Below are 8,317 nucleotides of genomic sequence, written 5' to 3' on the forward strand. Positions count from 1 at the left end.
ATCAAATCAAAACTGGAATTTCTACTCAAAGCAAAGTTTGTGAAAGTATACTATACATTTATTGAATAAATCATACCTCGTTTGATGATTATGACATAATCACTGAAAATGTTATTGATTTTACCCTAGCTTTAAATGGCATTTTATAAATGTTATATTTCTATCAAGTCAACTGGAATTCTTCCTCAAAACAAAGGTTGTAAAAGTATGCTAGACATTTATAGAATAAATAAACCTAGTTTGATGAATCTGTGACAAACAGTGAATTAGTTTATTTTTACGTTTTTAAATGGCTTTTGGTGCGTGTCTGATGAATATAAAACCAACTGTACCTCAGTCCAGTATCGCTGGCTAGCTAGCTAACTAAACTCAGTAGTGTCTCTGACTTAGCTAAAGTAACAAGGCAGAAGTGTGTGAACTCCATGAGCGTTTTAGAATGGAAACTCAAGATAGCTAACGTTAGGTGGAAACTATCGGAGGATAGGATTTAGTGTGAATTGAGGTGATGTAAATGTTCTCTGGCTAGTTAAATACAAAAATGATGGTTTCCAGTGTAAATGTAGGCTTGTGAGTTCCAAGGCTTGAAGAGGACGACAACAAGAACAGATTAACTTTGGCTGGCATGCTCTTGTCTGGTTAGCAACATGTCATATAAATGTGAGAGAAGGGGTACTATGCAGTGTAAGTTAATTTTCTTTGAGAATACAGGCTGTTTTTCAGTCTCTCACAAGGCAGTATTCAGCTGGTGGGAGTGGTGTGCATTTTTTAAACTTTGTCAGCTCATGTTCAGTTCACTGCATAGATCACAGATTTACTGATTTTGATTGGAAAATTCTTGACAAGTGAGGTCTCTCTCAATTTCAGATCAGTCGTCAGTGCACTGAAGCTACACTACCGTTCAAAAGTTTGGTGTCACTTAGAAATGTCCTTGTTTTTTAAAGAAAAGCTCAAAAATGTGTTCCAATTGCACGTTGTGTTAGCCAATCCAATTTTAAAAGGCTAATTGATCATTAGAAAACCCTTTTGCAATTATGTTAGCACTGCTGAAAGCTGTTGTGCTTTTTAAAGAAGCAATAAAACTGGCCTTCTTTAGACTAGTTGAGTATCTGGAGCATCAGCATTTGTGGGTTTGATTACAGGCTCAAAATGGCAAGAAACAAAGACCTTTCTTCCGAAACTTGTCAGTCAATTCTTGTTCTGAGAAATGAAGGCTATTCCATGTGAGAAATTGCCAATAAACTGAAGATCTCGTACAACGCTGTGTACTACTTCCTTCCCAGAACAGCACAAACTGGCCCTAACCAGAATAGAAAACAACAGCAGATCTTCAATGTTTTTTCCATTAACAAAAGAAAAATTAGTCTGGGCAGCAGCACCAATTGGAGAGTTGATCTGTCTATAAGTACCATTTAGTCTCCCATCCAGGGTTTAACCTAGCCAGCCCTGCTTAGCTATGATGTTTATCACTGACTCTTACCAATGTTCTACGGTGAGAATGATTTGAGAAATCGCCACTTAAAAACAAAATATATTCACTGTTGTTATTGAAGTCATTACAAAGGGTAGGCTTAACAGAGCAAATTAAATGTGGCCATACTTTTTTCACTCATACACACCTGTTTATCCCACGTGTAACTCTGTTTTGTAAATGAGAACTTGTTCTCAACTAGCTTACCTGATTAAATGAAGGTAAAATAAAATGTAAATAAATACAGTGCATTCGGAAAGTATTCAGACCCCTTGACCTTTTCCACATTTTGTTACGCTACAACCTTTTTCTAAAATGGATTAAATAAAAACAATTCATCAGCTATCTACACAAAATACTCCATAATGACAAAGCAAAAACAGGTTTTTAAATGGTTGCACATTTATTAAAATAATAAAATGAAATATCTTATTTACATAAGTATTCAGACCTGATGTTTCTACAACTTAATTGGAGTCCACCTGTGGAAAAATCAATTGATTGGACATGATTTGGAAAGGCACACACCTGTCTATATAAGGTCCCACAGTTGACAGTGCATGTCAGAGCAAAAACCAAGCAATGAGGTTGAAGGAACTGTCCATAGAGCTCAGAGACGGTATTGTGTCGAGGCACAGATCTGGGGAAGGGTACCAAAACATTTCTGCAGCATTGAAGGTCCCCAAGAACACAGTGGCGTCCATCATTATTAATGGAAGACGTTTGGAACCACCAAGACCCTTCCTAGAGCTGTCCGCCTGACCAAACTGAGCAATCAGGGGAGATGGGCCTTGGTCAGGGATGTGACCAAGAACCTGATGGTGACTCTGTCAGAGCTCCAGAGTTCCTCTGTGGAGATGTTTGTCTTTCTGGAATGTTCTCCCATCTCTGCAGCCTTCCATAAATCAGGATGTTATGGTAGAGTGGCCAAACGGAAGCCACTCCTCAGTAAAAGGCACATAACAGCCCGCTTGGAGATTGCCAAAAGGCAGCTAAAGCACTCTGACCATGATTACAAAATTCTCTGGTCTGATGAAACCAAGATTTAACTCTTTGGCCTGAATACCAAGCGTCACGTCTGGAAGAAACCTGGCACCATCTCTACAGTGAAACATGGTGGTGGCAGCATCATGCTGAGGGGATGTTTTTCAGCGGTTGTCAGGATCGAGGGAAAGAGCTCAGACTGGGGCGAAGGTTCAACTTCCAACAGGACAACGACCCTAAGCAGACAGCCAATACAACACACGATTGGTTTCGGGACAAGTCTCTGAATATTCTTAAGTGGACTAGCCAGAGCCCTGCCGTGAACCGATCGAACATCTCTGGAGAGACCTGAAAATAGCTGTGCAGCAATGTTCCCCATCCAACCTGACAGGGCTTTGGAGGATCTACAGAGAAGAATGGGGGAAAAACTCCCCACATTCAAATCAAAGTTTGTGCTAAGCATGTAGTGTCATACCCAAGAAAACTTGAGGTTGTAATCACTGCCAAAGGTGCTTCAACAAAGCACTGAGTAAAGGGTCTGAATACTTATGTAAATGAGATTTACATTTTTTTGTAAGACACAGTGCATTCATCTTAAGATAGCTGTCTGTAAGGTCGAGACAAACATTTTTTAATGTTTTTATTTTACCCCTTTTTCTCCCCAATTCCGTGGTATCCAATTGTGTAGTAGCTACTATCTTGTCTCATCGCAACAACTCCTGTACGGGCTGGGGAGAGACGAAGGTTGAAAGTCATGCGTCTTCCGATACACAACCCAACCAAGCCGCACTGCTTCTTTAACACAGCGCGCATCCAACCCGGAAGCCAGACGCACCAATGTGTCGGAGGAAACACCCATGCCTTGGTTAGCACACACTGCGCCCGGCCCGCCACAGGAGTCGCTGGTGCGCGATGAGACAAGGATTCCATTCACATGGTTTAGAATAGGTAAAGACAATTCCACATATGAAGACAATGTTCCCTCCTGCCCTCTTCCCTTTCTGATATTCTGCATGGCACCAGGGACATGTGAAAGACAAGCCTGACCTCTCCCCTCTCTGGGGCCCAAGTGACTGAGCCCCAGCTGAGGGAAGAAGTGCAACTGCCAACACCAGAGTCTGAAGGGATAATGACAAGTATCTCACATAAGTATCCCCCCCTTGTTCAGGGACACATTATTCCATTTATATTAGTCGCATGTCTGTGGAACCTGTTTAGTTTGTCTCAGTTGTTGAATCTTGTTATGGTCATACAAATATTTACACATGTTAAGTTTACTGAAAATAAATGCCGCTGACAGTGAGGACGTTTCTTTTTTTGCTGAGTTTATAACCTACAGCATGGTCAAGCAAGTTAATGTTTCCTAAACAACTATTGATTTAGAACCATAGAGAGATACTGCAGGTCACAAAGAACTGGAGCTGCCTCCACTATTCCAGCACCATTTCAACTTTAATTCTTCAACGTCAAATCACCTATGCTTAGTCTAATACAGTGACAACTAAAATATACCAAGAACAATAAAGTCCAATCGATGTACAGTGCCTTGCTAAAGTATTCGGCCCCCTTGAACTTTGAGACCTTTTGCCACATTTCAGGCTTCAAACATAAAGATATAAAACTGTGTTTTTTTGTGAAGAATCAACAACAAGTGGGACACAATCATGAAGTGGAACGACATTTATTGGATATTTGAAACTTTTTTTAACAAATCAAAAACTGAAAAATTGGGCGTGCAAAATTATTCAGTCCCCTTAAGTTAAAATAATAAAATGAAATATCTTATTTACATAAGAATACTTTGTAGCGCCACCTTTTGCTGCGATTACAGCTGTAAGTCGCTTGGGGTTTGTCTCTATCAGTTTTGAACATCGAGAGACTGACATTTTTTCCCATTCCTCCTTGCAAAACAGCTCGAGCTCAGTGAGGTTGGATGGAGAGCATTTGTGAACAGCAGTTTTCAGTTCTTTCCACAGATTCTCGATTGGATTCAGGTCTGGACTTTGACTTGGCCATTCTAACACCTGGATATGTTTATTTTTGGACCATTCCATTGTAGATTTTGCTTTATGTTTTGGATCATTGTCTTGTTGGAAGACAAATCTCAGTCTCAGGTCTTTTGCAGACTCCATCAGGTTTTCTTCCAGAATGGTCCTGTATTTGGCTCCATCCATCTTCCCATCAATTTTAACCATCTTCCCTGTCCCTGCTGAAGAAAAGCAGGCCCAAACCATGATGCTGCCACCACCATGTTTGACAGTGGGTATGAGGTGTTCAGGGTGATGAGCTGTGTTGCTTTTACGCCAAACAACGTTTTGCATTGTTGCCAAAAAGTTCCATTTTGGTTTCATCTGACCAGAGCACCTTCTTCCACATGTTTGGTGTGTCTCCCAGGTGGCTTGTGGCAAACTTTAAACAACACTTTTTATGGATATCTTTAAGAAATGGCTTTCTTCTTGCCACTCTTCCATAAAGGCCAGATTTGTGCAATATACGACTGATTGTTGCCCTATGGACAGAGTCTCCCACCTCAGCTGTAGATCTCTGCAGTTCATCCAGAGTGATCATGGGCCTCTTGACTGCATCTCTGATCAGTCTTCTCAATTGTATGAGCTGAAAGTTTAGAGGGACGGCCAGGTCTTGGTAGATTTGCAGTGGTCTGATACTCCTTCCATTTCAATATTATCGCTTGCACAGTGCTCCTTGGGATGTTTAAAGCTTGGGAAATCTTTTTGTATCCAAATCCGGCTTTAATTTTCTTCACAACAGTATCTCGGCCCTGCCTGGTGTGTTCCTTGTTCTTCATGATGCTCTCTGCGCTTTTAACGGACCTCTGAGACTATCACAGTGCAGGTGCATTTATACGGAGACTTGATTACACACAGGTGGATTGTATTTATCATCATTAGTCATTTAGGTCAACATTGGATCATTCAGAGATCCTCACTGAACTTCTGGAGAGAGTTTGCTGCACTGAAAGTAAAGGGGCTGAATAATTTTGCACGCCCAATTTTTCAGTTTTTGATATGTTAAAAAAGTTTAAAATATCCAATAAATGTCGTTCCACTTCATGATTGTGTCCCACTTGTTGTTGATTCTTCACAAAAAAATACAGTTTTATATCTTTATGTTTGAAGCCTGAAATGTGGCAAAAGGTCGCAAAGTTCAAGGGGGCAGAATACTTTCGCAAGGCACTGTAAGTTAAATGTGTTGTGGCTGTTTTGTGTGTGCATCCATTTGTGCAAGTTGGAAACATATGTTGACTCACCCTGTTTGTAGAGCCATCCTCTCATGTCGATGAAACAGTCTATGACTCTGTCGTACTGTTAGTTTTTGTTGTCCTAGGCTACCTGGCTAAAATGTTTTGCTTACTAGTCTAACTTCCTTTCATGGGCAACGATGAGCCCGCTAGTATACATTAGCCTTCTACAGGGGCTCTTCTTTTAGAAGTTGCGTCGTACTGCAGCACAGAATGCGGACTGCCGCAGAATTCTATGGTACGTTATTTAAGTGTCAGCCATTGTTGCCATTAATGCTAGTTTGACCACCAGAGGGCAGCTTTAGGAAGCATTTGACTGTTTTTAATATTGGCTGAGAGAATTTAAAAAAAAAATTGTAAGAACATAGTATATGGGATGGATTTTAAGTAATGTATCTTCATTATGTGATTAATATTATGGTGTTTCTATTCCAAGAAAAACTAAACCCTCAGGGTTTCCGTTAGGAAGATATGGAGCTGTACAACATGACCGGTCAGGAGTAGGCTACTAAGTGACTGCGAGTGAAGAGCAAAATAATCCTAACAAGCAAGGAACCTACCAGGTACAACCCTAAATCCATAGATATCATCCTGACCAACCTGCCCTCTAAATACACAATCAGTTAGGAAAGCAAAGGCTAGCTTTTTCAAACAGACATTTTTATCCTATAGAGCAAATTCCAAAAAGTTTTGGGACACTGTAAATCCATGGAGAACAAGAGCACCTCCTCCCAGCTGCCCACTTCACTGAGGCTAGGAAACACTGTCACAACCGATAAATCTACGATATTTGAGAATTTCAATAAGCATTTTTCTATGGCTGGCCATGCTTTCCACCTGGATACCCCTAACCCGGCCAACAGCTCAGCACCCCCCGCAGCAACTTGCCCAAGCCACCTCCGCTTCTCCTTCACCCAAATCCAGATAGCTGATGTTCTGAAAGAGCTGCAAAATCTGAACCCCTGCAAATCATCTGAGCTAGACAATCTGGACCCTCTCTAAAATTATCCGCCGCCATTGTTGCAACCCCCATTACCAGCCTGTTCACCCTCTTTTGTATCTTCTGAGATCCGTAAAGATTGGAAAGTTGCCGCGGTCATCCCCCTCTTCAAAAGGGGAGACAGTCTAGACCCAAACTGTTACAGACCTATATCCATCCTGCCCTGCCTTTCTAAAGTCTTGGAAAGCCAAGTTAACAAACAGATCACCGACCATTTTGAATCCCACTGTACCTTCTCTGCTATGCAATCTGATTTCAGAGCTGGTCATGGGTGCACCTCAGCCATGCTCAAGGTTCTAAACAATATCCTAACCGCCATCGATAAAATGCAGTACTGTGCAGCCATCTTAATCTACCTGGCCAAGGCTTTCAACTCTGTCAATAACTGCATTCTTATCGGCAGACTCAATAGCCTTGGTTTCTCAAATGACTGCCTCGCCTGGTACACCAACTACTTCTCAGAGTTCAGTGTGTCAAATCGGAGGGCTTGTTGTCCGGACCTCTGGCAGTCTCTATGGGGGTGCCACAGGGTTCATTTCTCAGGCCGACTCTCTTGATGTTGCTCTTGCTGCTGGTGATTCTCTGATCCACCTCTACGCAGACGACACCCTTCTGTACACTTCTGGCCCTTCTTTGGACACTGTTAACAAACCTCCAGACAGGCTTCAATGCCATACAACACTACTTCTGTGGCCTCCATCTGTTTTTAAATGCAAGTAAAGCTAAATGCATGCTCTTCAACCGATCGTTCCCCCCGCCTGTCTAGCATCACTACTCTGGACGGTTCTGACTTAGAACATGTGGACAACTACAAATACCTAGGTGTCTGGTTAGACTGTAAACTCTCCTTCCAGACTCACCATAAGCATCTCCAATCCAAAATCTAGACTCGGCTTCCTATTTTGCAAACAAAGCATCTTTCACAACATCTTTCACTCATCTTTCAATCACTCATCCTACCGATCCTTGACTTCGGCGATGTCATTTACAAAACAGCCTCCAACATTCTACTCAGACTGCATCTAGTTTGCTATCACAGTGCCATCCGTTTTGTCACCAAAGCCCCATATACTACCCACCACTGTGACCTGTACACTCTCGTTGGCTGGCTCTCGTTGGCTGGCTCTCGTTGGCTGACCCTCACTTCATATTCGTCGCCATACCCACTGGCTCCAGGTCATATATAAGTATTTGCTAGGTAAAGCCCCGCCTTATCTCACCTCACTGGTCACCATAGCAGCACCCACCCGTAGCACGCGCTCCAGCAGATATATTTAACTGGTCATCCCCAAAGCCAACTCCGCCTTTGGCCGCCTTTCCTTCCAGTTCTCTGCTGCCAATGACTGGAACTAATTGCAAAAATCACTGAAGCTGGAGACACATCTCTCCCTCTCCAACTTTAAGCATCAGCTTTCAGAGCAGCTCACATATCACTGCACCTGTACATAGCCCAAGTGTAAATAGCCCATCCAACCAACTACCTACCTCATCCCCATATTGTTATTTATTTTTGGTCTTTTGCACCCCGGTATCTCTACTTGCAAGTCATCATCTGCACATCTATCACTCCAGTGTTTAAGTGGTAAATTGTAATTATTTTGCCACT

This window comes from Oncorhynchus masou, chromosome 31, assembly GCF_036934945.1.
Source record: "Oncorhynchus masou masou isolate Uvic2021 chromosome 31, UVic_Omas_1.1, whole genome shotgun sequence".
In the NCBI taxonomy this organism is placed as follows: Eukaryota; Metazoa; Chordata; class Actinopteri; order Salmoniformes; family Salmonidae; genus Oncorhynchus; species Oncorhynchus masou.